Source organism: Phalangium opilio, unplaced genomic scaffold, assembly GCF_054372755.1.
Source record: "Phalangium opilio isolate 3A_F unplaced genomic scaffold, DU_Popi_V2 ptg000043l_1, whole genome shotgun sequence".
NCBI classification, from domain to species: domain Eukaryota; kingdom Metazoa; phylum Arthropoda; class Arachnida; order Opiliones; family Phalangiidae; genus Phalangium; species Phalangium opilio.
Window position 1 is genome coordinate 3188837 of NW_028324167.1, and position 26868 is coordinate 3215704.

Genomic DNA, 26868 nt, shown 5'->3' on the forward strand with positions numbered 1-26868 from the left:
CTAGTACCACCCTAACGTTAGTTAAAGTTATCAATAAGTTTAGATTTTGTCAACGAAGTGAGCTGGATGCCTATGTTAGAATCAAGGTAAGAGGTAAGCAAGGAAAATCGTTGCAACTGCAGATCGAGAGGTCTTTGGTTCAAACTCGTGTTTCCCCTGTAACAGCACGGATCATTGCCTTTATTTTAGTTAATAAGACATTACAGTTAGGAACAATAGGGAATAGCTCAATGGTAGAGCATTCGACTGCAGATCGAAAGGTCCTTGGTTCAAGCTCGTGTTCCCCCTGTAACAGCACGGATCATTACCTTTATTTTAGTTAATTAGACATTACCGTTATGAACAAGGGGGAATAGCTCAATGGTAGAGCATTCGACTGCAGATCGAGAGGTCTTTGGTTCAAACTCGTGTTTCCCCTGTAACAGCACGGATCATTGCCTTTATTTTAGTTAATAAGACATTACGGTTATGAACAATAGGGAATAGCTCAATGGTAGAGCATTCGACTGCAGATCGAGAGGTCTTTGGTTCAAACTCGTGTTTCCCCTGTAACAGCACGGATCATTGCCTTTATTTTAGCTAATAAGACATTACGGTTATGAACAATAGGGAATAGCTCAATGGTAGAGCATTCGACTGCAGATCGAGAGGTCCCTGGTTCAAACTCGTGTTCCCCCTGTAACAGCACGGATATTACCTTTATTTTAGTTAATTAGACATTACGGTTATGAACAAGGGGGAATATCTCAGTGGTAGAGCATTCGACTGCAGATCGAGAGGGCCTTGGTTCAAATCCGTGTTACCCCTGTAACAGCACGGATCATTACCTTTATTTTAGTGAAATCGACATTACGGTTAAGAACATTGGGGAATAGCTCAATGGTATTGCATTCGACTGCAGATCGAGAGGTCCCTGGTTCAAACTCGTGTTCCCACTGTTACAGCACGGATCATTGCCTTTATTTTAATTAATTAGACATTACGGTTGTGAACAAGAGGGAATAGCTCAGTGGTAGAGCATTCGACTGCAGATCGAGAGGTCCTTGGTTCAAATCAGTGTTCCCCCTGTAACAGCACGGAACATTGCCTTTATTTTAGTGAATTCGACTTTACGGTTATGAACATTGGGGAATAGCTCAAAGGTAGAGCATTCGACTGCAGATCGAGAGGTCCCTGGTTCAAACTCGTGTTCCCCCTGTAACTGCACGGATCATTGCCTTTATTTTACTTAATTAGACATTACAGTTATGAACAAGGGGGAATAGCTCAGTGGTAGAGCATTCGACTGCAGATCGAGAGGTCCGTGGTTCAAACCCGAGTTCCCCCTGTAACAGCACGGATCATTGCCTTTATTTTAGTTAATTAGTCATTACGGTTATGAACAAGAGGGAATAGCTCAGTGGTAGAGCATTTGACTCAGATCGAGAGGGCCTTGGTTCAAACCCGAGTTCCTCCTGTAACAGCACGTATCATTGCCTTTATTTTAGTTAAATAGACATTACGGTTATGAGAATTGGGAATAGCTCAGCGGTAGAGCATTCGACCGCAGATCGAGAGGTCCTTGGTTCAAACTCGTGTTCCCCCTGTAAGAGCACGGATCATTGCCTCTATTTTAGTTAATTAGACATTACGGTTATGAACATTGGGGAATAGCTCAATGGTAGAGCATTCGACTGCAGATCGAGAGGTCTCTGGTTCAAACTCGTGTTCCCCGTGTAACAGCACGGATCATTGCCTTTATTTTAGTTAATTAGACATTATGGTTATGAACAAGGGGGAATAGCTCAGTGGTAGAGCATTCGACTGCAGATCGAGAGGTCCTTGGTCCAAACCCAAGTTCCCCCTGTAACAGCACGGATCATTGCCTTTATTTTAGTGAATTCGACATTACGGTTTGGAACAAGGGGGAATAGCTCAGTGGTAGAGCGTTCGACTGCAGATCGAGAGGTTTGGTTCAAACCCGTGTTCCCCCTGTAACAGCACGGATCATTGCCTTTATTTTAGTCAATTAGACATTACGGTTATGAGAAAGGGGGAATAGCTCAGCGGTAGAGCATTCGACTGCATATCGAGAGGTCCTTGGTTCAAACTCGTGGGGGTGTGGGTTGAATTTATTGCAGATGACGCAATAGACTTCACCGAAGTTGTGAGGTGACTTGCATTTCCCCATATCTATTGTTTTTGCGCAACGGGGGCAATTAAAAACCCTTTGACAGACTGCTAGGGTTTTGCTTCCACTAGCCTTATGGGCGTCAAAGCATTCTTGCCCCCTAAAATCGCGATGGCAGGTCCCGCATCTAATTTCTCCCCCCTCGCAATCTTTGGCCCTTTGACAGGAATAACAATACTTATTGCAAGCGTGGTTAAAATCTAAGTTGTTATACCCCACAAGGCACCTTTCGCAGAAAAAATTAAAACGGAAGAGAGGGCTTGAAAATGAAGCTATAGTACAACCCTGAAATACCTCCAAGAGTTCTATGCTCCATGAAGCCACTCCCTAGTTGCCATACTAGAGAACCCTTTCCGGAGTATGAGATAAATTTTATTAAAATGAAATAATTCGTTGTCAGAAGTGTGGTTCGAACCCTCGCCCTCATACGGGTATCAGAGCTTAAATCTGACGCCTTAGACCACTCGGCCATCCTGACACGCTCTGAGTCGTTTTCCTTTAAAATGAAGCTATAGTACAACCCCGAAATACCTCTCAGAGTTCTATGCTCCATAAAGCCACTCCCTAGTTGCCAAACTAGAGAACCCTTTCCTTAGTATGATATTAAAATGAAACAATTCGTTGTCAGAAGTGGGGTTCGAACCCACGCCCTCATACGAGGATCAGAGCTTAAATCTGACGCCCTAGACCACTCGGCCATCCTCACACGCTCTGAAACGTTTTCCTTGAAAATGAAGCTATAGTACAACCCCGAAATACCTCTCAGAGTTCTATGCTCCATGAAGCCACTCCCTAGTTGCCAAACTAGAGAACCCTTTCCTGAGTATGATATGTATGTTATTAAAATGAAACAATTCGTTGTCAGAAGTGGGGTTCGAACCCACGCCCTCATATGAGGATCAGAGCTTAAATCTGACGCCTTAGACCACTCGGCCATCCTGACACGCTCTGAAACGTTTTCCTTGAAAATGAAGCTATAGTACAACCCCGAAATACCTCTCAGAGTTCTATGCTCCATAAAGCCACTCCCTAGTTGCCAAACTAGAGAACCCTTTCCTGAGTATGATATGTATGTTATTAAAATGAAACAATTCGTTGTCAGAAGTGGGGTTCGAACCCACGCCCTCATACGAGGATCAGAACTTAAATCTGACGCCTTAGACCACTCGGCCATCCTGACACGCTCTGAAACGTTTTCCTTGAAAATGAAGCTATAGTACAACCCCGAAATACCTCTCAGAGTTCTATGCTCCATGAAGCCACTCCCTAGTTGCCAAACTAGAGAACCCTTTCCTGAGTATGATATGTATGATATTAAAATGAAACAATTCGTTGTCAGAAGTGGGGTTCGAACCCACGCCCTCATGCGAGGATCAGAGCTTAAATCTGACGCCTTAGACCACTCGGCCATCCTGACACGCTCTGAAACGTTTCCCTTGAAAATGAAGCTATAGTACAACCCTGAAATACCTCTCAGAGTTCTATGCTCCATGAAGCCACTCCCTAGTGTCCATACTAGAGAACCCTTTCCTGAGTATGAGATATATTTTATTAAAATGATATAATTCGTTGTCAGAAGTGTGGTTCGAACCCACGCCCTCATACGGGGATCAGAGCTTAAATCTGACGCCTTAGACCACTCGGCCATCCTTACACGCTTGAGTTGTTTTTCTTGAAATGAATCTATAGTACAACCCCGAAATACCTCTCAAAGTTCTATGCTGAATAAAGTCCCTCCCTAGTTGCCAAACTAGAGAACCCTTTCCTGAGTATGATATTAAAATGAAACAATTCGTTGTCAGAAGTGGGGTTCGAACCCACGCCCTCATACGAGGATCAGAGCTTAAATCTGACGCCTTAGACCACTCGGCCATCCTGACACGCACTGAGACGTTTTCCTTGAAAATGAAGCAATAGTGCAACCCCGAAACACCTCTCAGAGTTCTATGCTCCATGAAGCCACTCCCTAGTTGACATACTAGAGAACACTTTACTGAGTATGAGATATATTTTATTAAAATGAAATAATTCGTTGTCAGAAGTGTGGTTCGAACCCTCGCCCTCATACGGGTATCAGAGCTTAAATCTGACGCCTTAGACCACTCGGCCATCCTGACACGCTCTGAGTCGTTTTCCTTTAAAATGAAGCTATAGTACAACCCCGAAATACCTCTCAGAGTTCTATGCTCCATAAAGCCACTCCCTAGTTGCCAAACTAGAGAACCCTTTCCTTAGTATGATATGTATCTTATTAAAATGAAACAATTCATTGTCAGAAGTGGGGTTCGAACCCACGCCCTCATACGAGGATCAGAGCTTAAATCTGACGCCTTTGACCACTCGGCCATCCTGACACGCTTTGAGTTGTTTTCCTTGAAATGAAGCTATAGTACAACCCCGAAATACCTCTCAAAGTTCTATGCTGAATAAAGTCCCTCCCTAATTGCCAAACTAGAGAACCCTTTCCTGAGTATGCTATTAAAATGAAACAATTCGTTGTCAGAAGTGGGGTTCGAACCCACGCCCTCATACGAGGATCAGAGCTTAAATATGACGCCCTAGACCACTCGGCCATCCTGACACGCTCTGAAACGTTTTCCTTGAAAATGAAGCTATAGTACAACCCCGAAATACCTCTCAGAGTTCTATGCTCCATGAAGCCACTCCCTAGTTGCCAAACTAGAGAACCCTTTCCTGAGTATGATATGTATGTTATTAAAATGAAACAATTCGTTGTCAGAAGTGGGGTTCGAACCCACGCCCTCATACGAGGATCAGAGCTTAAATCTGACGCCTTAGACCACTCGGCCATCCTGACACGCTCTGAAACGTTTCCCTTGAAAATGAAGCTATAGTACAACCCTGAAATACCTCCAAGAGTTCTATGCTCCATGAAGCCACTCCCTAGTTGCCATACTAGAGAACCCTTTCCGGAGTATGAGATATATTTTATTAAAATGAAATAACTCGTTATCAGAAGTGCGGTTCGAACCCACGCCCTCATACGAGGATCAGAGCTTAAATCTGACGCGTTAGACCACTCGGCCATCCTGACACGCTTTGAGTTGTTTTCCTTGAAATGAAGCTATAGTACAACCCCGAAATACCTCTCAAAGTTCTATGCTGAATGAAGTCCCTCCCTAGTTGCCAAACTAGAGAACCCTTTCCTGAGTATGATATTAAAATGAAACAATTCGTTGTCAGAAGTGGGGTTCGAACCCACGCCCTCATACGAGGATCAGAGCTTAAATCTGACGCCCTAGACCACTCGGCCATCCTGACACGCTCTGAAACGTTTTCCTTGAAAATGAAGCTATAGTACAACCCCGAAATACCTCTCAGAGTTCTATGCTCCATGAAGCCACTCCCTAGTTGCCAAACTAGAGAACCCTTTCCTGAGTATGATATGTATGTTATTAAAATGAAACAATTCGTTGTCAGAAGTGGGGTTCGAACCCACGCCCTCATACGAGGATCAGAGCTTAAATCTGACGCCTTAGACCACTCGGCCATCCTGACACGCTCTGAAACGTTTTCCTTGAAAATGAAGCTATAGTACAACCCCGAAATACCTCTCAGAGTTCTATGCTCCATAAAGCCGCTCCCTAGTTGCCAAACTAGAGAACCCTTTCCTGAGTATGATATGTATGTTATTAAAATGAAACAATTCGTTGTCAGAAGTGGGGTTCGAACCCACGCCCTCATACGAGGATCAGAACTTAAATCTGACGCCTTAGACCACTCGGCCATCCTGACACGCTCTGAAACGTTTTCCTTGAAAATGAAGCTATAGTACAACCCCGAAATACCTCTCAGAGTTCTATGCTCCATGAAGCCACTCCCTAGTTGCCAAACTAGAGAACCCTTTCCTGAGTATGATATGTATGATATTAAAATGAAACAATTCGTTGTCAGAAGTGGGGTTCGAACCCACGCCCTCATGCGAGGATCAGAGCTTAAATCTGACGCCTTAGACCACTCGGCCATCCTGACACGCTCTGAAACGTTTCCCTTGAAAATGAAGCTATAGTACAACCCTGAAATACCTCTCAGAGTTCTATGCTCCATGAAGCCACTCCCTAGTGTCCATACTAGAGAACCCTTTCCTGAGTATGAGATATATTTTATTAAAATGATATAATTCGTTGTCAGAAGTGTGGTTCGAACCCACGCCCTCATACGGGGATCAGAGCTTAAATCTGACGCCTTAGACCACTCGGCCATCCTTACACGCTTGAGTTGTTTTTCTTGAAATGAATCTATAGTACAACCCCGAAATACCTCTCAAAGTTCTATGCTGAATAAAGTCCCTCCCTAGTTGCCAAACTAGAGAACCCTTTCCTGAGTATGATATTAAAATGAAACAATTCGTTGTCAGAAGTGGGGTTCGAACCCACGCCCTCATACGAGGATCAGAGCTTAAATCTGACGCCTTAGACCACTCGGCCATCCTGACACGCACTGAGACGTTTTCCTTGAAAATGAAGCAATAGTGCAACCCCGAAACACCTCTCAGAGTTCTATGCTCCATGAAGCCACTCCCTAGTTGACATACTAGAGAACACTTTACTGAGTATGAGATATATTTTATTAAAATGAAATAATTCGTTGTCAGAAGTGTGGTTCGAACCCTCGCCCTCATACGGGTATCAGAGCTTAAATCTGACGCCTTAGACCACTCGGCCATCCTGACACGCTCTGAAACGTTTCCCTTGAAAATGAAGCTATAGTACAACCCTGAAATACCTCTCAGAGTTCTATGCTCCATGAAGCCACTCCCTAGTGTCCATACTAGAGAACCCTTTCCTGAGTATGAGATATATTTTATTAAAATGATATAATTCGTTGTCAGAAGTGTGGTTCGAACCCACGCCCTCATACGGGGATCAGAGCTTAAATCTGACGCCTTAGACCACTCGGCCATCCTTACACGCTTGAGTTGTTTTCCTTGAAATGAAGCTATAGTACAACCCCGAAATACCTCTCAAAGTTCTATGCTGAATAAAGTCCCTCCCTAGTTGCCAAACTAGAGAACCCTTTCCTGAGTATGATATTAAAATGAAACAATTCGTTGTCAGAAGTGGGTTTCGAATCCACGCCCTCATACGAGGATCAGAGCTTAAATCTGACGCCCTAGACCACTCGGCCATCCTGACACGCTCTGAAACGTTTCCCTTGAAAATGAAGCTATAGTACAACCCTGAAATACCTCCAAGAGTTCTATGCTCCATGAAGCCACTCCCTAGTTGCCATACTAGAGAACCCTTTCCGGAGTATGAGATATATTTTATTAAAATGAAATAACTCGTTATCAGAAGTGGGGTTCGAACCCACGCCCTAATACGAGGATTAGAGCTTAAATCCTATCGACTTGTAACTTGAAGATCCTCCACCAAGGCTTACCGGTGAAATCGCGGATGGTTCACGCGGGGCTTGTTCCAGAAGCTACGTGCGTCTTTTGCCACGGCGCGAATGAGACTGTTGACCATTTGTTCCTTACCTGTCCAAAGTCCCGATCCCTTTGGGAGTCAATTTTCAATGTATTTTATTTGTATACTTTTGATCCTGAGTTTAAATTTGATTGTACCAGATATAACTTAGTAATTTTTCATTGCTACGCGTCTACGAACGATAAACCTCTCTTATTTTGGCAGGCTGCCTTGGTGTTAATTAGTATTTTTAAGTATGTATTATGGAAATATCGTTGTCAATTGGTTGTAAAAGCCGGCCTGGGAATCGTCCTGCCTTTTAGTGTTCCAGTTTTGCTTGCCAGGGTACGTTCCTTTGCACACAAATATATTGCATTAATATTGAATCGTAACAAGTTTTCTAACTTAGCTACTACCGTCACAAGGTTGCAGATGTTGTTTTAGTATTGTATAAATAACTCCAGGAATTAGTGCTGTAACTTGATCCTTCTTTTAATTCAATTTAACTGTTATAACCACTTACATATTCCATTGTAATGTTTTCGATGCTTTTAATAAAAAAAAAGCATTCGACTGCATATCGAGAGGTCCTTGGTTCAAACCAGAGTTCCCCCTGTAACACCACGGATCATTGCCTTTATTTTATTTAATTAGACATTACGGCTATGAAGAAGGGGAATAGCTCAGTGGTAGAGCATTCGACTGCAGATCGAGAGGTCCGTGGTTCAAATCCGTGTTCCCCCTGTAACAGCACGGATCATTGCCTTTATTTTAGTGAATTCGACATTACGATTAGGAACAATGGGGAATATCTCAGTGGTAGAGCATTCGACTGCATATCGAGGGGTCCTTGGTTCAAACCAGAGTTCCCCTTGTAACAGCACGGATCATTGCCTTTATTTTAGTTAATTAGTCATTACGGTTATGAACAAGAGGAAATAGCTCAGTGGTAGAGCATTCGACTGCAGATCGAGAGGTCCTTGGTTCAAACTCGTGTTCCCCCATTAACAGCACGGATCATTGCCTTTATTTTAGTTAATTAGACATTACGGTTATGAGCAAGGGGGAATATCTCAGTGGTAGAGCATTCGACTGCAGATCGAGAGGTCCTTGGTTCAAACCCGTGTTCCCCCTGTAACAGCACGGATCATTGCCTTTATTTTAGTTAATTAGACATTACGGTTATGAACATTGGGGAATAGCTCAATGGTAGAGCATTCGACTGCAGATCGAGAGGTCCCTGGTTCAAACTCGTGTTCCCCCTGTAACAGCACGGGTCATTGCCTTTATTTTAGTGAATTCGACTTTACGGTTATGAACATTGGGGAATAGCTCAATGGTAGAGCATTCGACTGCAGATCGAGAGGTCCCTGGTTCAAACTCGTGTTCCCCCTGTAACTGCACGGATCATTGCCTTTATTTTACTAAATTAGACATTACAGTTGTGAACAAGGGGGAATAGCTCAGTGGTAGAGCATTCGACTACAGATCGAGAGGTCCGTGGTTCAAACCCGAGTTCCCCCTGTAACAGCACGGGTCATTGCCTTTATTTTAGTTAATTAGTCATTACGGTTATGAAGAAGAGGGAATAGCTCAGTGGTAGAGCATTCGACTGCAGATCGAGAGGTCCCTGGTTCAAACTCGTGTTCCCCCTGTAACTGCACGGATCATTGCCTTTATTTTACTAAATTAGACATTACAGTTGTGAACAAGGGGGAATAGCTCAGTGGTAGAGCATTCGACTACAGATCGAGAGGTCCGTGGTTCAAACCCGAGTTCCCCCTGTAACAGCACGGGTCATTGCCTTTATTTTAGTTAATTAGTCATTACGGTTATGAAGAAGAGGGAATAGCTCAGTGGTAGAGCATTCGACTGCAGATCGAGAGGTCCTTGGTTCAAACTCGTGTTCCCCCATTAACAGCACGGATCATTGCCTTTATTTTAGTTAATTAGACATTACGGTTATGAGCAAGGGGGAATATCTCAGTGGTAGAGCATTCGACTGCAGATCGAGAGGTCCTTGGTTCAAACCCGTGTTCCCCCTGTAACAGCACGGATCATTGCCTTTATTTTAGTTAATTAGACATTACGGTTATGAACATTGGGGAATAGCTCAATGGTAGAGCATTCGACTGCAGATCGAGAGGTCCCTGGTTCAAACTCGTGTTCCCCCTGTAACTGCACGGATCATTGCCTTTATTTTAGTGAATTCGACTTTACGGTTATGAACATTGGGGAATAGCTCAATGGTAGAGCATTCGACTGCAGATCGAGAGGTCCCTGGTTCAAACTCGTGTTCCCCCTGTAACTGCACGGATCATTGCCTTTATTTTACTAAATTAGACATTACAGTTGTGAACAAGGGGGAATAGCTCAGTGGTAGAGCATTCGACTACAGATCGAGAGGTCCGTGGTTCAAACCCGAGTTCCCCCTGTAACAGCACGGGTCATTGCCTTTATTTTAGTTAATTAGTCATTACGGTTATGAAGAAGAGGGAATAGCTCAGTGGTAGAGCATTCGACTGCAGATCGAGAGGTCCCTGGTTCAAACTCGTGTTCCCCCTGTAACTGCACGGATCATTGCCTTTATTTTACTAAATTAGACATTACAGTTGTGAACAAGGGGGAATAGCTCAGTGGTAGAGCATTCGACTGCAGATCGAGAGGTCCGTGGTTCAAATCCGTGTTCCCCCTGTAACAGCACGGATCATTGCCTTTATTTTAGTGAATTCGACATTACGATTAGGAACAATGGGGAATATCTCAGTGGTAGAGCATTCGACTGCATATCGAGGGGTCCTTGGTTCAAACCAGAGTTCCCCTTGTAACAGCACGGATCATTGCCTTTATTTTAGTTAATTAGTCATTACGGTTATGAACAAGAGGAAATAGCTCAGTGGTAGAGCATTCGACTGCAGATCGAGAGGTCCTTGGTTCAAACTCGTGTTCCCCCATTAACAGCACGGATCATTGCCTTTATTTTAGTTAATTAGACATTACGGTTATGAGCAAGGGGGAATATCTCAGTGGTAGAGCATTCGACTGCAGATCGAGAGGTCCTTGGTTCAAACCCGTGTTCCCCCTGTAACAGCACGGATCATTGCCTTTATTTTAGTTAATTAGACATTACGGTTATGAACATTGGGGAATAGCTCAATGGTAGAGCATTCGACTGCAGATCGAGAGGTCCCTGGTTCAAACTCGTGTTCCCCCTGTAACAGCACGGGTCATTGCCTTTATTTTAGTGAATTCGACTTTACGGTTATGAACATTGGGGAATAGCTCAATGGTAGAGCATTCGACTGCAGATCGAGAGGTCCCTGGTTCAAACTCGTGTTCCCCCTGTAACTGCACGGATCATTGCCTTTATTTTACTAAATTAGACATTACAGTTGTGAACAAGGGGGAATAGCTCAGTGGTAGAGCATTCGACTACAGATCGAGAGGTCCGTGGTTCAAACCCGAGTTCCCCCTGTAACAGCACGGGTCATTGCCTTTATTTTAGTTAATTAGTCATTACGGTTATGAAGAAGAGGGAATAGCTCAGTGGTAGAGCATTCGACTGCAGATCGAGAGGTCCCTGGTTCAAACTCGTGTTCCCCCTGTAACTGCACGGATCATTGCCTTTATTTTACTAAATTAGACATTACAGTTGTGAACAAGGGGGAATAGCTCAGTGGTAGAGCATTCGACTACAGATCGAGAGGTCCGTGGTTCAAACCCGAGTTCCCCCTGTAACAGCACGGGTCATTGCCTTTATTTTAGTTAATTAGTCATTACGGTTATGAAGAAGAGGGAATAGCTCAGTGGTAGAGCATTCGACTGCAGATCGAGAGGTCCTTGGTTCAAACTCGTGTTCCCCCATTAACAGCACGGATCATTGCCTTTATTTTAGTTAATTAGACATTACGGTTATGAGCAAGGGGGAATATCTCAGTGGTAGAGCATTCGACTGCAGATCGAGAGGTCCTTGGTTCAAACCCGTGTTCCCCCTGTAACAGCACGGATCATTGCCTTTATTTTAGTTAATTAGACATTACGGTTATGAACATTGGGGAATAGCTCAATGGTAGAACATTCGACTGCAGATCGAGAGGTCCCTGGTTCAAACTCGTGTTCCCCCTGTAACTGCACGGATCATTGCCTTTATTTTAGTGAATTCGACTTTACGGTTATGAACATTGGGGAATAGCTCAATGGTAGAGCATTCGACTGCAGATCGAGAGGTCCCTGGTTCAAACTCGTGTTCCCCCTGTAACTGCACGGATCATTGCCTTTATTTTACTAAATTAGACATTACAGTTGTGAACAAGGGGGAATAGCTCAGTGGTAGAGCATTCGACTACAGATCGAGAGGTCCGTGGTTCAAACCCGAGTTCCCCCTGTAACAGCACGGGTCATTGCCTTTATTTTAGTTAATTAGTCATTACGGTTATGAAGAAGAGGGAATAGCTCAGTGTAGAGCATTCGACTGCAGATCGAGAGGTCCTTGGTTCAAACTCGTGTTCCCCCTGTAACAGCACGGATCATTGCCTTTATTTTAGTGAATTCGACATTACGGTTATGAACATTGGGGAATAGCTCAATGGTAGAGCATTCGACTGCAGATCGAGAGGTCCCTGGTTCAAACTCGTGTTCCCCCTGTAACTGCACGGATCATTGCCTTTATTTTAGTGAATTCGACTTTACGGTTATGAACATTGGGGAATAGCTCAATGGTAGAGCATTCGACTGCAGATCGAGAGGTCCTTGGTTCAAACCCGAGTTCCCCCTGTAACAGCACGGATCATTGCCTTTATTTTAGTTAATTAGTCATTACGGTTATGAACAAGAGGGAATAGCTCAGTGGTAGAGCATTTGACTCAGATCGAGAGGTCCTTGGTTCAAACCCGAGTTCCTCCTGTAACAGCACGTATCATTGCCTTTATTTTAGTTAAATAGACATTACGGTTATGAGAATTGGGAATAGCTCGGCGGTTGAGCATTCGACCGCAGATCGAGAGGTCCTTGGTTCAAACCCGTGTTCCCCCTGTAACAGCACGGATCATTGCCTTTATTTTACTTAATTAGACATTACGGTTATGAACAAGGGGGAATAGCTCAGCGGTAGAGCATTCGACTGCAGATCGAGAGGTCCCTGGTTCAAACTCGTGTTCCCCCTGTAACTGCACGGATCATTGCCTTTATTTTAGTGAATTCGACTTTACGGTTATGAACATTGGGGAATAGCTCAATGGTAGAGCATTCGACTGCAGATCGAGAGGTCCCTGGTTCAAACTCGTGTTCCCCCTGTAACTGCACGGATCATTGCCTTTATTTTACTAAATTAGACATTACAGTTGTGAACAAGGGGGAATAGCTCAGTGGTAGAGCATTCGACTACAGATCGAGAGGTCCGTGGTTCAAACCCGAGTTCCCCCTGTAACAGCACGGGTCATAGCCTTTATTTTAGTTAATTAGTCATTACGGTTATGAAGAAGAGGGAATAGCTCAGTGTAGAGCATTCGACTGCAGATCGAGAGGTCCTTGGTTCAAACTCGTGTTCCCCCTGTAACAGCACGGATCATTGCCTTTATTTTAGTGAATTCGACATTACGGTTATGAACAAGGGGGAATATCTCAGTGGTAGAGCATTCGACTGCAGATCGAGAGGTCCTTGGTTCAAACCCGAGTTCCCCCTGTAACAGCACGGATCATTGCCTTTATTTTAGTTAATTAGTCATTACGGTTATGAACAAGAGGGAATAGCTCAGTGGTAGAGCATTTGACTCAGATCGAGAGGTCCTTGGTTCAAACCCGAGTTCCTCCTGTAACAGCACGTATCATTGCCTTTATTTTAGTTAAATAGACATTACGGTTATGAGAATTGGGAATAGCTCGGCGGTAGAGCATTCGACCGCAGATCGAGAGGTCCTTGGTTCAAACCCGTGTTCCCCCTGTAACAGCACGGATCATTGCCTTTATTTTACTTAATTAGACATTACGGTTATGAACAAGGGGGAATAGCTCAGCGGTAGAGCATTCGACTGCAGATCGAGAGGTCCCTGGTTCAAACTCGTGTTCCCCTGTAACAGCACGGATCATTACCTTTATTTTAGTTAATTAGACATTACGGTTATGAACAAGGGGGAATATCTCAGTGAAAGAGCATTCGACTGCAGATCGAGAGGGCCTTGGTTCAAATCCGTGTTCCCCCTGTAACAGCACGGATCATTGCCTTTATTTTAGTGAATTCGACTTTACGGTTATGAACATTGGGGAATAGCTCAATGGTAGAGCATTCGACATCAGATCGAGAGGTCCCTGGTTCAAACTCGTGTTCCCCCTGTAACAGCACGGATCATTGCCTTTATTTTACTTAATTAGACATTACGGTTATGAACAAGGGGGAGTAGCTCAGTGGTAGAGCATTCGACTGCAGATCGAGAGGTCCTTGTTACAAACCCGAGTTCCCCCTGTAACAGCACGGATCATTGCCTTTATTTTAATAATTAGTCATTACGGTTATGAACAAGAGGGAATAGCTCAGTGGTAGAGCATTTGACTCAGATCGAGAGGTCCTTGGTTCAAACCCGAGTTCCTCCTGTAACAGCACGCATCATTGCCTTTATTTTAGTTAAATAGTATCAATAAGACATGTTCCGAAATACTTTGTTAATTAAACCTGTTAAGTGTTAAAACCGAAATCCTTCCTCGTTTCCCTAACTAGTACCACCCTAACGTTAGTTAAAGTTATCAATAAGTTTAGATTTTGTCAACGAAGTGAGCTGGATGCCTATGTTAGAATCAAGGTAAGAGGTAAGCAAGGAAAATCGTTGCAACTGCAGATCGAGAGGTCTTTGGTTCAAACTCGTGTTTCCCCTGTAACAGCACGGATCATTGCCTTTATTTTAGTTAATAAGACATTACAGTTAGGAACAATAGGGAATAGCTCAATGGTAGAGCATTCGACTGCAGATCGAAAGGTCCTTGGTTCAAGCTCGTGTTCCCCCTGTAACAGCACGGATCATTACCTTTATTTTAGTTAATTAGACATTACCGTTATGAACAAGGGGGAATAGCTCAATGGTAGAGCATTCGACTGCAGATCGAGAGGTCTTTGGTTCAAACTCGTGTTTCCCCTGTAACAGCACGGATCATTGCCTTTATTTTAGTTAATAAGACATTACGGTTATGAACAATAGGGAATAGCTCAATGGTAGAGCATTCGACTGCAGATCGAGAGGTCTTTGGTTCAAACTCGTGTTTCCCCTGTAACAGCACGGATCATTGCCTTTATTTTAGCTAATAAGACATTACGGTTATGAACAATAGGGAATAGCTCAATGGTAGAGCATTCGACTGCAGATCGAGAGGTCCCTGGTTCAAACTCGTGTTCCCCCTGTAACAGCACGGATATTACCTTTATTTTAGTTAATTAGACATTACGGTTATGAACAAGGGGGAATATCTCAGTGGTAGAGCATTCGACTGCAGATCGAGAGGGCCTTGGTTCAAATCCGTGTTACCCCTGTAACAGCACGGATCATTACCTTTATTTTAGTGAAATCGACATTACGGTTAAGAACATTGGGGAATAGCTCAATGGTATTGCATTCGACTGCAGATCGAGAGGTCCCTGGTTCAAACTCGTGTTCCCACTGTTACAGCACGGATCATTGCCTTTATTTTAATTAATTAGACATTACGGTTGTGAACAAGAGGGAATAGCTCAGTGGTAGAGCATTCGACTGCAGATCGAGAGGTCCTTGGTTCAAATCAGTGTTCCCCCTGTAACAGCACGGAACATTGCCTTTATTTTAGTGAATTCGACTTTACGGTTATGAACATTGGGGAATAGCTCAAAGGTAGAGCATTCGACTGCAGATCGAGAGGTCCCTGGTTCAAACTCGTGTTCCCCCTGTAACTGCACGGATCATTGCCTTTATTTTACTTAATTAGACATTACAGTTATGAACAAGGGGGAATAGCTCAGTGGTAGAGCATTCGACTGCAGATCGAGAGGTCCGTGGTTCAAACCCGAGTTCCCCCTGTAACAGCACGGATCATTGCCTTTATTTTAGTTAATTAGTCATTACGGTTATGAACAAGAGGGAATAGCTCAGTGGTAGAGCATTTGACTCAGATCGAGAGGGCCTTGGTTCAAACCCGAGTTCCTCCTGTAACAGCACGTATCATTGCCTTTATTTTAGTTAAATAGACATTACGGTTATGAGAATTGGGAATAGCTCAGCGGTAGAGCATTCGACCGCAGATCGAGAGGTCCTTGGTTCAAACTCGTGTTCCCCCTGTAAGAGCACGGATCATTGCCTCTATTTTAGTTAATTAGACATTACGGTTATGAACATTGGGGAATAGCTCAATGGTAGAGCATTCGACTGCAGATCGAGAGGTCTCTGGTTCAAACTCGTGTTCCCCGTGTAACAGCACGGATCATTGCCTTTATTTTAGTTAATTAGACATTATGGTTATGAACAAGGGGGAATAGCTCAGTGGTAGAGCATTCGACTGCAGATCGAGAGGTCCTTGGTCCAAACCCAAGTTCCCCCTGTAACAGCACGGATCATTGCCTTTATTTTAGTGAATTCGACATTACGGTTTGGAACAAGGGGGAATAGCTCAGTGGTAGAGCGTTCGACTGCAGATCGAGAGGTTTGGTTCAAACCCGTGTTCCCCCTGTAACAGCACGGATCATTGCCTTTATTTTAGTCAATTAGACATTACGGTTATGAGAAAGGGGGAATAGCTCAGCGGTAGAGCATTCGACTGCATATCGAGAGGTCCTTGGTTCAAACTCGTGGGGGTGTGGGTTGAATTTATTGCAGATGACGCAATAGACTTCACCGAAGTTGTGAGGTGACTTGCATTTCCCCATATCTATTGTTTTTGCGCAACGGGGGCAATTAAAAACCCTTTGACAGACTGCTAGGGTTTTGCTTCCACTAGCCTTATGGGCGTCAAAGCATTCTTGCCCCCTAAAATCGCGATGGCAGGTCCCGCATCTAATTTCTCCCCCCTCGCAATCTTTGGCCCTTTGACAGGAATAACAATACTTATTGCAAGCGTGGTTAAAATCTAAGTTGTTATACCCCACAAGGCACCTTTCGCAGAAAAAATTAAAACGGAAGAGAGGGCTTGAAAATGAAGCTATAGTACAACCCTGAAATACCTCCAAGAGTTCTATGCTCCATGAAGCCACTCCCTAGTTGCCATACTAGAGAACCCTTTCCGGAGTATGAGATAAATTTTATTAAAATGAAATAATTCGTTGTCAGAAGTGTGGTTCGAACCCTCGCCCTCATACGGGTATCAGAGCTTAAATCTGACGCCTTAGACCACTCGGCCATCCTGACACGCTCTGAGTCGTTTTCCTTTAAAATGAAGCTATAGTACAACCCCGAAATACCTCTCAGAGTTCTATGCTCCATAAAGCCACTCCCTAGTTGCCAAACTAGAGAACCCTTTCCTTAGTATGATATTAAAATGAAACAATTCGTTGTCAGAAGTGGGGTTCGAACCCACGCCCTCATACGAGGATCAGAGCTTAAATCTGACGCCCTAGACCACTCGGCCATCCTCACACGCTCTGAAACGTTTTCCTTGAAAATGAAGCTATAGTACAACCCCGAAATACCTCTCAGAGTTCTATGCTCCATGAAGCCACTCCCTAGTTGCCAAACTAGAGAACCCTTTCCTGAGTATGATATGTATGTTATTAAAATGAAACAATTCGTTGTCAGAAGTGGGGTTCGAACCCACGCCCTCATATGAGGATCAGAGCTTAAATCTGACGCCTTAGACCACTCGGCCATCCTGACACGCTCTGAAACGTTTTCCTTGAAAATGAAGCTATAGTACAACCCCGAAATACCTCTCAGAGTTCTATGCTCCATAAAGCCACTCCCTAGTTGCCAAACTAGAGAACCCTTTCCTGAGTATGATATGTATGTTATTAAAATGAAACAATTCGTTGTCAGAAGTGGGGTTCGAACCCACGCCCTCATACGAGGATCAGAACTTAAATCTGACGCCTTAGACCACTCGGCCATCCTGACACGCTCTGAAACGTTTTCCTTGAAAATGAAGCTATAGTACAACCCCGAAATACCTCTCAGAGTTCTATGCTCCATGAAGCCACTCCCTAGTTGCCAAACTAGAGAACCCTTTCCTGAGTATGATATGTATGATATTAAAATGAAACAATTCGTTGTCAGAAGTGGGGTTCGAACCCACGCCCTCATGCGAGGATCAGAGCTTAAATCTGACGCCTTAGACCACTCGGCCATCCTGACACGCTCTGAAACGTTTCCCTTGAAAATGAAGCTATAGTACAACCCTGAAATACCTCTCAGAGTTCTATGCTCCATGAAGCCACTCCCTAGTGTCCATACTAGAGAACCCTTTCCTGAGTATGAGATATATTTTATTAAAATGATATAATTCGTTGTCAGAAGTGTGGTTCGAACCCACGCCCTCATACGGGGATCAGAGCTTAAATCTGACGCCTTAGACCACTCGGCCATCCTTACACGCTTGAGTTGTTTTTCTTGAAATGAATCTATAGTACAACCCCGAAATACCTCTCAAAGTTCTATGCTGAATAAAGTCCCTCCCTAGTTGCCAAACTAGAGAACCCTTTCCTGAGTATGATATTAAAATGAAACAATTCGTTGTCAGAAGTGGGGTTCGAACCCACGCCCTCATACGAGGATCAGAGCTTAAATCTGACGCCTTAGACCACTCGGCCATCCTGACACGCACTGAGACGTTTTCCTTGAAAATGAAGCAATAGTGCAACCCCGAAACACCTCTCAGAGTTCTATGCTCCATGAAGCCACTCCCTAGTTGACATACTAGAGAACACTTTACTGAGTATGAGATATATTTTATTAAAATGAAATAATTCGTTGTCAGAAGTGTGGTTCGAACCCTCGCCCTCATACGGGTATCAGAGCTTAAATCTGACGCCTTAGACCACTCGGCCATCCTGACACGCTCTGAGTCGTTTTCCTTTAAAATGAAGCTATAGTACAACCCCGAAATACCTCTCAGAGTTCTATGCTCCATAAAGCCACTCCCTAGTTGCCAAACTAGAGAACCCTTTCCTTAGTATGATATGTATCTTATTAAAATGAAACAATTCATTGTCAGAAGTGGGGTTCGAACCCACGCCCTCATACGAGGATCAGAGCTTAAATCTGACGCCTTTGACCACTCGGCCATCCTGACACGCTTTGAGTTGTTTTCCTTGAAATGAAGCTATAGTACAACCCCGAAATACCTCTCAAAGTTCTATGCTGAATAAAGTCCCTCCCTAATTGCCAAACTAGAGAACCCTTTCCTGAGTATGCTATTAAAATGAAACAATTCGTTGTCAGAAGTGGGGTTCGAACCCACGCCCTCATACGAGGATCAGAGCTTAAATCTGACGCCCTAGACCACTCGGCCATCCTGACACGCTCTGAAACGTTTTCCTTGAAAATGAAGCTATAGTACAACCCCGAAATACCTCTCAGAGTTCTATGCTCCATGAAGCCACTCCCTAGTTGCCAAACTAGAGAACCCTTTCCTGAGTATGATATGTATGTTATTAAAATGAAACAATTCGTTGTCAGAAGTGGGGTTCGAACCCACGCCCTCATACGAGGATCAGAGCTTAAATCTGACGCCTTAGACCACTCGGCCATCCTGACACGCTCTGAAACGTTTCCCTTGAAAATGAAGCTATAGTACAACCCTGAAATACCTCCAAGAGTTCTATGCTCCATGAAGCCACTCCCTAGTTGCCATACTAGAGAACCCTTTCCGGAGTATGAGATATATTTTATTAAAATGAAATAACTCGTTATCAGAAGTGCGGTTCGAACCCACGCCCTCATACGAGGATCAGAGCTTAAATCTGACGCGTTAGACCACTCGGCCATCCTGACACGCTTTGAGTTGTTTTCCTTGAAATGAAGCTATAGTACAACCCCGAAATACCTCTCAAAGTTCTATGCTGAATGAAGTCCCTCCCTAGTTGCCAAACTAGAGAACCCTTTCCTGAGTATGATATTAAAACGAAACAATTCGTTGTCAGAAGTGGGGTTCGAACCCACGCCCTCATACGAGGATCAGAGCTTAAATCTGACGCCCTAGACCACTCGGCCATCCTGACACGCTCTGAAACGTTTTCCTTGAAAATGAAGCTATAGTACAACCCCGAAATACCTCTCAGAGTTCTATGCTCCATGAAGCCACTCCCTAGTTGCCAAACTAGAGAACCCTTTCCTGAGTATGATATGTATGTTATTAAAATGAAACAATTCGTTGTCAGAAGTGGGGTTCGAACCCACGCCCTCATACGAGGATCAGAGCTTAAATCTGACGCCTTAGACCACTCGGCCATCCTGACACGCTCTGAAACGTTTTCCTTGAAAATGAAGCTATAGTACAACCCCGAAATACCTCTCAGAGTTCTATGCTCCATAAAGCCGCTCCCTAGTTGCCAAACTAGAGAACCCTTTCCTGAGTATGATATGTATGTTATTAAAATGAAACAATTCGTTGTCAGAAGTGGGGTTCGAACCCACGCCCTCATACGAGGATCAGAACTTAAATCTGACGCCTTAGACCACTCGGCCATCCTGACACGCTCTGAAACGTTTTCCTTGAAAATGAAGCTATAGTACAACCCCGAAATACCTCTCAGAGTTCTATGCTCCATGAAGCCACTCCCTAGTTGCCAAACTAGAGAACCCTTTCCTGAGTATGATATGTATGATATTAAAATGAAACAATTCGTTGTCAGAAGTGGGGTTCGAACCCACGCCCTCATGCGAGGATCAGAGCTTAAATCTGACGCCTTAGACCACTCGGCCATCCTGACACGCTCTGAAACGTTTCCCTTGAAAATGAAGCTATAGTACAACCCTGAAATACCTCTCAGAGTTCTATGCTCCATGAAGCCACTCCCTAGTGTCCATACTAGAGAACCCTTTCCTGAGTATGAGATATATTTTATTAAAATGATATAATTCGTTGTCAGAAGTGTGGTTCGAACCCACGCCCTCATACGGGGATCAGAGCTTAAATCTGACGCCTTAGACCACTCGGCCATCCTTACACGCTTGAGTTGTTTTTCTTGAAATGAATCTATAGTACAACCCCGAAATACCTCTCAAAGTTCTATGCTGAATAAAGTCCCTCCCTAGTTGCCAAACTAGAGAACCCTTTCCTGAGTATGATATTAAAATGAAACAATTCGTTGTCAGAAGTGGGGTTCGAACCCACGCCCTCATACGAGGATCAGAGCTTAAATCTGACGCCTTAGACCACTCGGCCATCCTGACACGCACTGAGACGTTTTCCTTGAAAATGAAGCAATAGTGCAACCCCGAAACACCTCTCAGAGTTCTATGCTCCATGAAGCCACTCCCTAGTTGACATACTAGAGAACACTTTACTGAGTATGAGATATATTTTATTAAAATGAAATAATTCGTTGTCAGAAGTGTGGTTCGAACCCTCGCCCTCATACGGGTATCAGAGCTTAAATCTGACGCCTTAGACCACTCGGCCATCCTGACACGCTCTGAGTCGTTTTCCTTTAAAATGAAGCTATAGTACAACCCCGAAATACCTCTCAGAGTTCTATGCTCCATAAAGCCACTCCCTAGTTGCCAAACTAGAGAACCCTTTCCTTAGTATGATATGTATGTTATTAAAATGAAACAATTCGTTGTCAGAAGTGGGGTTCGAACCCACGCCCTCATACGAGGATCAGAGCTTAAATCTGACGCCTTTGACCACTCGGCCATCCTGACACGCTTTGAGTTGTTTTCCTTGAAATGAAGCTATAGTACAACCCCGAAATACCTCTCAAAGTTCTATGCTGAATAAAGTCCCTCCCTAGTTGCCAAACTAGAGAACCCTTTCCTGAGTATGATATTAAAATGAAACAATACGTTGTCAGAAGTGGGTTTCGAATCCACGCCCTCATACGAGGATCAGAGCTTAAATCTGACGCCCTAGACCACTCGGCCATCCTGACACGCTCTGAAACGTTTCCCTTGAAAATGAAGCTATAGTACAACCCTGAAATACCTCCAAGAGTTCTATGCTCCATGAAGCCACTCCCTAGTTGCCATACTAGAGAACCATTTCCGGAGTATGAGATATATTTTATTAAAATGAAATAACTCGTTATCAGAAGTGGGGCTCGAACCCACGCCCTCATACGAGGATCAGAGCTTAAATCTGACGCCTTAGACCACTCGGCCATCCTGACACGCTTTGAGTTGTTTTCCTTGAAATGAAGCTATAGTACAACCCCGAAATACCTCTCAAAGTTCTATGCTGAATAAAGTCCCTCCCTAGTTGCCAAACTAGAGAACCCTTTCCTGAGTATGATATTAAAATGAAACAATTCGTTGTCAGAAGTGGGGTTCGAACCCACGCCCTCATACGAGGATCAGAGCTTAAATCTGACGCCCTAGACCACTCGGCCATCCTGACACGCTATGAAACGTTTTCCTTGAAAATGAAGCTATAGTACAACCCCGAAATACCTCTCAGAGTTCTATGCTCCATGAAGCCACTCCCTAGTTGCCAAACTAGAGAACCCTTTCCTGAGTATGATATGTATGTTATTAAAATGAAACAATTCGTTGTCAGAAGTGGGGTTCGAACCCACGCCCTCATCCGAGGATCAGAGCTTAAATCTGACGCCTTAGACCACTCGGCCATCCTGACACGCTCTGAAACGTTTCCCTTGAAAATGAAGCTATAGTACAACCCTGGAATACCTCCAAGAGTTCTATGCTCCATGAAGTTACTCCCTAGTTGCCATACTAGAGAACCCTTTCCGGAGTATGAGATATATTTTATTAAAATGAAATAAATCGTTATCAGAAGTGCGGTTCGAACCCACGCCCTCATACGAGGATCAGAGCTTAAATCTGACGCCTTAGACCACTCGGCCATCCTGACACGCTCTGAAACGTTTTCCTTGAAAATGAAGCTATAGTACAACCCCGAAATACCTCTCAGAGTTCTATGCTCCATGAAGCCACTCCCTAGTTGCCAAACTAGAGAACCCTTTCCTGAGTATGATATGTATGTTATTAAAATGAAACAATTCGTTGTCAGAAGTGGGGTTCGAACCCACGCCCTCATACGAGGATCAGAAATTAAATCTGACGCCTTAGACCACTCGGCCATCCTGACACGCTCTGAAACGTTTCCCTTGAAAATGAAGCTATAGTACAACCCTGAAATACCTCCAAGAGTTCTATGCTCCATGAAGCCACTCCCTAGTTGCCATACTAGAGAACCCTTTCCGGAGTATGAGATATATTTTATTAAAATGAAATAACTCGTTATCAGAAGTGCGGTTCGAACCCACGCCCTCATACGAGGATCAGAGCTTAATTCTGACGCCTTAGACCACTCGGCCATCCTGACACGCTTTGAGTTGTTTTCCTTGAAATGAAGCTATAGTACAACCCCGAAATACCTCTCAAAGTTCTATGCTGAATAAAGTCCCTCCCTAGTTGCCAAACTAGAGAACAATTTCCTGAGTATGATATTAGAATGAAACAATTCGTTGTCAGAAGTGGGGTTCGAACCCACGCCCTCATACGAGGATCAGAGCTTAAATCTGACGCCCTAGACCACTCGGCCATCCTGACACGCTCTGAAACGTTTTCCTTGAAAATGAAGCTATAGTACAACCCCGAAATACCTCTTAGAGTTCTATGCTCCATGAAGCCACTCCCTAGTTGCCAAACTAGAGAACCCTTTCCTGAGTATGATATGTATGTTATTAAAATGAAATAACTCGTTATCAGAAGTGCGGTTCGAAACCACGCCCTCATACGAGGATCAGAGCTTAAATCTGACGCCTTAGACCACTCGGCCATCCTGACACGCTCTGAAACGTTTTCCTTGAAAATGAAGCTATAGTACAACCCCGAAATACCTCTCAGAGTTCTATGCTCCATGAAGCCACTCCCTAGTTGCCAAACTAGAGAACCCTTTCCTGAGTATGATATGTATGTTATTAAAATGAAACAATTCGTTGTCAGAAGTTGGGTTCGAACCCACGCCCTCATACGAGGATCAGAGCTTAAATCGGACGCCTTAGACCACTCGGCCATCCTGACACGCTTTGAGTTGTTTTCCTTGAAATGAAGCTATAGTACAACCCCGAAATACCTCTCAAAGTTCTATGCTGAATAAAGTCCCTCCCTAGTTGCCAAACTAGAGAACCCTTTCCTGAGTATGATATGTATGTTATTAAAATGAAACAATTCGTTGTCAGAAGTGGGGTTCGAACCCACGCCCTCATACGAGGATCAGAAATTAAATCTGACGCCTTAGACCACTCGGCCATCCTGACACGCTCTGAAACGTTTCCCTTGAAAATGAAGCTATAGTACAACCCTGAAATACCTCCAAGAGTTCTATGCTCCATGAAGCCACTCCCTAGTTGCCAAACTAGAGAACCCTTTCCGGAGTATGAGATATATTTTATTAAAATGAAATAACTCGTTATCAGAAGTGCGGTTCGAACCCACGCCCTCATACGAGGATCAGAGCTTAATTCTGACGCCTTAGACCACTCGGCCATCCTGACACGCTTTGAGTTGTTTTCCTTGAAATGAAGCTATAGTACAACCCCGAAATACCTCTCAAAGTTCTATGCTGAATAAAGTCCCCCCCTAGTTGCCAAACTAGAGAACCCTTTCCTGAGTATGATATTAAAATGAAACAATTCGTTGTCAGAAGTGGGGTTCGAACCCACGCCCTCATACGAGGATCAGAGCTTAAATCTGACGCCCTAGACCACTCGGCCATCCTGACACGCTCTGAAACGTTTTCCTTGAAAATGAAGCTATAGTACAACCCCGAAATACCTCTCAGAGTTCTATGCTCCATGAAGCCACTCCCTAGTTGCCAAACTAGAGAACCCTTTCCTGAGTATGATATGTATGTTATTAAAATGAAACAATTCGTTGTCAGAAGTGGGGTTCGAACCCACGCCCTCATACGAGGATCAGAGCTTAAATCTGACGCCTTAGACCACTCGGCCATCCTGACACGCTCTGAAACGTTTCCCTTGAAAATGAAGCTATAGTACAACCCTGAAATACCTCCAAGAGTTCTATGCTCCATGAAGCCACTCCCTAGTTGCCATACTAGAGAACCCTTTCCGGAGTATGAGATATATTTTATTAAAATGAAATAACTCGTTATCAGAAGTGCGGTTCGAACCCACGCCCTCATACGAGGATCAGAGCTTAAATCTGACGCCTTAGACCACTCGGCCATCCTGACACGCTCTGAAACGTTTCCCTTGAAAATGAAGCTATAGTACAACCCTGAAATACCTCCAAGAGTTCTATGCTCCATGAAGCCACTCCCTAGTTGCCATACTAGAGAACCCTTTCCGGAGTATGAGATATATTTTATTAAAATGAAATAACTCGTTATCAGAAGTGCGGTTCAAACCCACGCCCTCATACGAGGATCAGAGCTTAATTCTGACGCCTTAGACCACTCGGCCATCCTGACACGCTTTGAGTTGTTTTCCTTGAAATGAAGCTATAGTACAACCCCGAAATACCTCTCAAAGTTCTATGCTGAATAAAGTCCCTCCCTAGTTGCCAAACTAGAGAGCCCTTTCCTGAGTATGATATTAAAATGAAACAATTCGTTGTCAGAAGTGGGGTTCGAACCCACGCCCTCATACGAGGATCAGAGCTTAAATCTGACGCCCTAGACCACTCGGCCATCCTGACACGCTCTGAAACGTTTTCCTTGAAAATGAAGCTATAGTACAACCCCGAAATACCTCTCAGAGTTCTATGCTCCATGAAGCCACTCCCTAGTTGCCAAACTAGAGAACCCTTTCCTGAGTATGATATGTATGTTATTAAAATGAAACAATTCGTTGTCAGAAGTGGGGTTCGAACCCACGCCCTCATACGAGGATCAGAGCTTAAATCTGACGCCTTAGACCACTCGGCCATCCTGACACGCTCTGAAACGTTTCCCTTGAAAATGAAGCTATAGTACAACCCTGAAATACCTCCAAGAGTTCTATGCTCCATGAAGCCACTCCCTAGTTGCCATACTAGAGAACCCTTTCCGGAGTATGAGATATATTTTATTAAAATGAAATAACTCGTTATCAGAAGTGCGGTTCGAACCCACGCCCTCATACGAGGATCAGAGCTTAAATCTGACGCCTTAGACCACTCGGCCATCCTGACACGCTCTGAGTCGTTTCCCTTTAAAATGAAGCTATAGTACAACCCCGAAATACCTCTCAGAGTTCTATGCTCCATAAAGCCACTCCCTAGTTGCCAAACTAGAGAACCCTTTCCTTAGTATGATATGTATGTTATTAAAATGAAACAATTCGTTGTCAGAAGTTGGGTTCGAACCCACGCCCTCATACGAGGATCAGAGCTTAAATCGGACGCCTTAGACCACTCGGCCATCCTGACACGCTTTGAGTTGTTTTCCTTGAAATGAAGCTATAGTACAACCCCGAAATACCTCTCAAAGTTCTATGCTGAATAAAGTCCCTCCCTAGTTGCCAAACTAGAGAACCCTTTCCTGAGTATGATATGTATGTTATTAAAATGAAACAATTCGTTGTCAGAAGTGGGGTTCGAACCCACGCCCTCATACGAGGATCAGAGCTTAAATCTGACGCCTTAGACCACTCGGCCATCCTGACACGCTCTGAAACGTTTCCCTTGAAAATGAAGCTATAGTACAACCCTGGAATACCTCCAAGAGTTCTATGCTCCATGAAGTTACTCCCTAGTTGCCATACTAGAGAACCCTTTCCGGAGTATGAGATATATTTTATTAAAATGAAATAACTCGTTATCAGAAGTGCGGTTCGAACCCACGCCCTCATACGAGGATCAGAGCTTAAATCTGACGCCTTAGACCACTCGGCCATCCTGACACGCTCGTTTTCCTTGAAAATGAAGCTATAGTACAACCCCGAAATACCTCTCAGAGTTCTATGCTCCATGAAGCCACTCCCTAGTTGCCAAACTAGAGAACCCTTTCCTGAGTATGATATGTATGTTATTAAAATGAAACAATTCGTTGTCAGAAGTGGGGTTCGAACCCACGCCCTCATACGAGGATCAGAAATTAAATCTGACGCCTCAGACCACTCGGCCATCCTGACACGCTCTGAAACGTTTCCCTTGAAAATGAAGCTATAGTACAACCCTGAAATACCTCCAAGAGTTCTATACT

At 44.0% G+C, this 26868-nt stretch overlaps 43 non-coding genes across 43 annotated transcripts; 8 read left to right on the forward strand and 35 right to left on the reverse strand.

Annotated features, from left to right (window-relative positions):
- Nucleotides 1-3029: 3029 nt before the first annotated feature.
- TRNAL-UAA (transfer RNA leucine (anticodon UAA)) lies at nucleotides 3030-3113 on the reverse strand. The gene has a single exon. It is a non-coding gene; the product is annotated as a tRNA-Leu (tRNA).
- A 153-nt stretch (nucleotides 3114-3266) lies between these two features.
- TRNAL-UAA (transfer RNA leucine (anticodon UAA)) lies at nucleotides 3267-3350 on the reverse strand. The gene has a single exon. It is a non-coding gene; the product is annotated as a tRNA-Leu (tRNA).
- A 153-nt stretch (nucleotides 3351-3503) lies between these two features.
- On the reverse strand, nucleotides 3504-3587 carry TRNAL-UAA (transfer RNA leucine (anticodon UAA)). Its single transcript has one exon. It is a non-coding gene; the product is annotated as a tRNA-Leu (tRNA).
- Nucleotides 3588-3966: 379 nt separating this feature from the next.
- Nucleotides 3967-4050, reverse strand: TRNAL-UAA (transfer RNA leucine (anticodon UAA)). Its single transcript has one exon. It is a non-coding gene; the product is annotated as a tRNA-Leu (tRNA).
- Nucleotides 4051-4440: 390 nt separating this feature from the next.
- Nucleotides 4441-4524, reverse strand: TRNAL-UAA (transfer RNA leucine (anticodon UAA)). Its single transcript has one exon. It is a non-coding gene; the product is annotated as a tRNA-Leu (tRNA).
- Nucleotides 4525-4904: 380 nt separating this feature from the next.
- On the reverse strand, nucleotides 4905-4988 carry TRNAL-UAA (transfer RNA leucine (anticodon UAA)). The gene has a single exon. It is a non-coding gene; the product is annotated as a tRNA-Leu (tRNA).
- Nucleotides 4989-5368: 380 nt separating this feature from the next.
- On the reverse strand, nucleotides 5369-5452 carry TRNAL-UAA (transfer RNA leucine (anticodon UAA)). The gene has a single exon. It is a non-coding gene; the product is annotated as a tRNA-Leu (tRNA).
- Nucleotides 5453-5605: 153 nt separating this feature from the next.
- TRNAL-UAA (transfer RNA leucine (anticodon UAA)) lies at nucleotides 5606-5689 on the reverse strand. The gene has a single exon. It is a non-coding gene; the product is annotated as a tRNA-Leu (tRNA).
- Nucleotides 5690-5842: 153 nt separating this feature from the next.
- TRNAL-UAA (transfer RNA leucine (anticodon UAA)) lies at nucleotides 5843-5926 on the reverse strand. Its single transcript has one exon. It is a non-coding gene; the product is annotated as a tRNA-Leu (tRNA).
- Nucleotides 5927-6079: 153 nt separating this feature from the next.
- Nucleotides 6080-6163, reverse strand: TRNAL-UAA (transfer RNA leucine (anticodon UAA)). Its single transcript has one exon. It is a non-coding gene; the product is annotated as a tRNA-Leu (tRNA).
- Nucleotides 6164-6542: 379 nt separating this feature from the next.
- TRNAL-UAA (transfer RNA leucine (anticodon UAA)) lies at nucleotides 6543-6626 on the reverse strand. The gene has a single exon. It is a non-coding gene; the product is annotated as a tRNA-Leu (tRNA).
- Nucleotides 6627-9051: 2425 nt separating this feature from the next.
- TRNAC-ACA (transfer RNA cysteine (anticodon ACA)) lies at nucleotides 9052-9123 on the forward strand. Its single transcript has one exon. It is a non-coding gene; the product is annotated as a tRNA-Cys (tRNA).
- A 188-nt stretch (nucleotides 9124-9311) lies between these two features.
- Nucleotides 9312-9383, forward strand: TRNAC-ACA (transfer RNA cysteine (anticodon ACA)). The gene has a single exon. It is a non-coding gene; the product is annotated as a tRNA-Cys (tRNA).
- Nucleotides 9384-9961: 578 nt separating this feature from the next.
- TRNAC-ACA (transfer RNA cysteine (anticodon ACA)) lies at nucleotides 9962-10033 on the forward strand. Its single transcript has one exon. It is a non-coding gene; the product is annotated as a tRNA-Cys (tRNA).
- Nucleotides 10034-10221: 188 nt separating this feature from the next.
- On the forward strand, nucleotides 10222-10293 carry TRNAC-GCA (transfer RNA cysteine (anticodon GCA)). Its single transcript has one exon. It is a non-coding gene; the product is annotated as a tRNA-Cys (tRNA).
- Nucleotides 10294-11001: 708 nt separating this feature from the next.
- TRNAC-ACA (transfer RNA cysteine (anticodon ACA)) lies at nucleotides 11002-11073 on the forward strand. Its single transcript has one exon. It is a non-coding gene; the product is annotated as a tRNA-Cys (tRNA).
- Nucleotides 11074-11261: 188 nt separating this feature from the next.
- On the forward strand, nucleotides 11262-11333 carry TRNAC-ACA (transfer RNA cysteine (anticodon ACA)). Its single transcript has one exon. It is a non-coding gene; the product is annotated as a tRNA-Cys (tRNA).
- A 578-nt stretch (nucleotides 11334-11911) lies between these two features.
- On the forward strand, nucleotides 11912-11983 carry TRNAC-ACA (transfer RNA cysteine (anticodon ACA)). The gene has a single exon. It is a non-coding gene; the product is annotated as a tRNA-Cys (tRNA).
- A 965-nt stretch (nucleotides 11984-12948) lies between these two features.
- Nucleotides 12949-13020, forward strand: TRNAC-ACA (transfer RNA cysteine (anticodon ACA)). Its single transcript has one exon. It is a non-coding gene; the product is annotated as a tRNA-Cys (tRNA).
- Nucleotides 13021-17333: 4313 nt separating this feature from the next.
- TRNAL-UAA (transfer RNA leucine (anticodon UAA)) lies at nucleotides 17334-17417 on the reverse strand. Its single transcript has one exon. It is a non-coding gene; the product is annotated as a tRNA-Leu (tRNA).
- Nucleotides 17418-17570: 153 nt separating this feature from the next.
- TRNAL-UAA (transfer RNA leucine (anticodon UAA)) lies at nucleotides 17571-17654 on the reverse strand. Its single transcript has one exon. It is a non-coding gene; the product is annotated as a tRNA-Leu (tRNA).
- A 153-nt stretch (nucleotides 17655-17807) lies between these two features.
- TRNAL-UAA (transfer RNA leucine (anticodon UAA)) lies at nucleotides 17808-17891 on the reverse strand. The gene has a single exon. It is a non-coding gene; the product is annotated as a tRNA-Leu (tRNA).
- Nucleotides 17892-18270: 379 nt separating this feature from the next.
- On the reverse strand, nucleotides 18271-18354 carry TRNAL-UAA (transfer RNA leucine (anticodon UAA)). The gene has a single exon. It is a non-coding gene; the product is annotated as a tRNA-Leu (tRNA).
- Nucleotides 18355-18744: 390 nt separating this feature from the next.
- Nucleotides 18745-18828, reverse strand: TRNAL-UAA (transfer RNA leucine (anticodon UAA)). The gene has a single exon. It is a non-coding gene; the product is annotated as a tRNA-Leu (tRNA).
- A 143-nt stretch (nucleotides 18829-18971) lies between these two features.
- TRNAL-UAA (transfer RNA leucine (anticodon UAA)) lies at nucleotides 18972-19055 on the reverse strand. Its single transcript has one exon. It is a non-coding gene; the product is annotated as a tRNA-Leu (tRNA).
- A 153-nt stretch (nucleotides 19056-19208) lies between these two features.
- On the reverse strand, nucleotides 19209-19292 carry TRNAL-UAA (transfer RNA leucine (anticodon UAA)). The gene has a single exon. It is a non-coding gene; the product is annotated as a tRNA-Leu (tRNA).
- Nucleotides 19293-19672: 380 nt separating this feature from the next.
- TRNAL-UAA (transfer RNA leucine (anticodon UAA)) lies at nucleotides 19673-19756 on the reverse strand. Its single transcript has one exon. It is a non-coding gene; the product is annotated as a tRNA-Leu (tRNA).
- A 153-nt stretch (nucleotides 19757-19909) lies between these two features.
- On the reverse strand, nucleotides 19910-19993 carry TRNAL-UAA (transfer RNA leucine (anticodon UAA)). The gene has a single exon. It is a non-coding gene; the product is annotated as a tRNA-Leu (tRNA).
- A 153-nt stretch (nucleotides 19994-20146) lies between these two features.
- On the reverse strand, nucleotides 20147-20230 carry TRNAL-UAA (transfer RNA leucine (anticodon UAA)). The gene has a single exon. It is a non-coding gene; the product is annotated as a tRNA-Leu (tRNA).
- A 153-nt stretch (nucleotides 20231-20383) lies between these two features.
- TRNAL-UAA (transfer RNA leucine (anticodon UAA)) lies at nucleotides 20384-20467 on the reverse strand. The gene has a single exon. It is a non-coding gene; the product is annotated as a tRNA-Leu (tRNA).
- Nucleotides 20468-20846: 379 nt separating this feature from the next.
- Nucleotides 20847-20930, reverse strand: TRNAL-UAA (transfer RNA leucine (anticodon UAA)). The gene has a single exon. It is a non-coding gene; the product is annotated as a tRNA-Leu (tRNA).
- A 390-nt stretch (nucleotides 20931-21320) lies between these two features.
- TRNAL-UAA (transfer RNA leucine (anticodon UAA)) lies at nucleotides 21321-21404 on the reverse strand. Its single transcript has one exon. It is a non-coding gene; the product is annotated as a tRNA-Leu (tRNA).
- A 380-nt stretch (nucleotides 21405-21784) lies between these two features.
- Nucleotides 21785-21868, reverse strand: TRNAL-UAA (transfer RNA leucine (anticodon UAA)). The gene has a single exon. It is a non-coding gene; the product is annotated as a tRNA-Leu (tRNA).
- A 143-nt stretch (nucleotides 21869-22011) lies between these two features.
- On the reverse strand, nucleotides 22012-22095 carry TRNAL-UAA (transfer RNA leucine (anticodon UAA)). Its single transcript has one exon. It is a non-coding gene; the product is annotated as a tRNA-Leu (tRNA).
- A 153-nt stretch (nucleotides 22096-22248) lies between these two features.
- On the reverse strand, nucleotides 22249-22332 carry TRNAL-UAA (transfer RNA leucine (anticodon UAA)). Its single transcript has one exon. It is a non-coding gene; the product is annotated as a tRNA-Leu (tRNA).
- Nucleotides 22333-22722: 390 nt separating this feature from the next.
- On the reverse strand, nucleotides 22723-22806 carry TRNAL-UAA (transfer RNA leucine (anticodon UAA)). Its single transcript has one exon. It is a non-coding gene; the product is annotated as a tRNA-Leu (tRNA).
- Nucleotides 22807-23186: 380 nt separating this feature from the next.
- Nucleotides 23187-23270, reverse strand: TRNAL-UAA (transfer RNA leucine (anticodon UAA)). The gene has a single exon. It is a non-coding gene; the product is annotated as a tRNA-Leu (tRNA).
- Nucleotides 23271-23896: 626 nt separating this feature from the next.
- TRNAL-UAA (transfer RNA leucine (anticodon UAA)) lies at nucleotides 23897-23980 on the reverse strand. The gene has a single exon. It is a non-coding gene; the product is annotated as a tRNA-Leu (tRNA).
- A 380-nt stretch (nucleotides 23981-24360) lies between these two features.
- Nucleotides 24361-24444, reverse strand: TRNAL-UAA (transfer RNA leucine (anticodon UAA)). The gene has a single exon. It is a non-coding gene; the product is annotated as a tRNA-Leu (tRNA).
- A 153-nt stretch (nucleotides 24445-24597) lies between these two features.
- On the reverse strand, nucleotides 24598-24681 carry TRNAL-UAA (transfer RNA leucine (anticodon UAA)). The gene has a single exon. It is a non-coding gene; the product is annotated as a tRNA-Leu (tRNA).
- Nucleotides 24682-25298: 617 nt separating this feature from the next.
- TRNAL-UAA (transfer RNA leucine (anticodon UAA)) lies at nucleotides 25299-25382 on the reverse strand. The gene has a single exon. It is a non-coding gene; the product is annotated as a tRNA-Leu (tRNA).
- Nucleotides 25383-25535: 153 nt separating this feature from the next.
- Nucleotides 25536-25619, reverse strand: TRNAL-UAA (transfer RNA leucine (anticodon UAA)). The gene has a single exon. It is a non-coding gene; the product is annotated as a tRNA-Leu (tRNA).
- A 626-nt stretch (nucleotides 25620-26245) lies between these two features.
- Nucleotides 26246-26329, reverse strand: TRNAL-UAA (transfer RNA leucine (anticodon UAA)). Its single transcript has one exon. It is a non-coding gene; the product is annotated as a tRNA-Leu (tRNA).
- Between the last annotated feature and the right edge of the window lie 539 nt (nucleotides 26330-26868).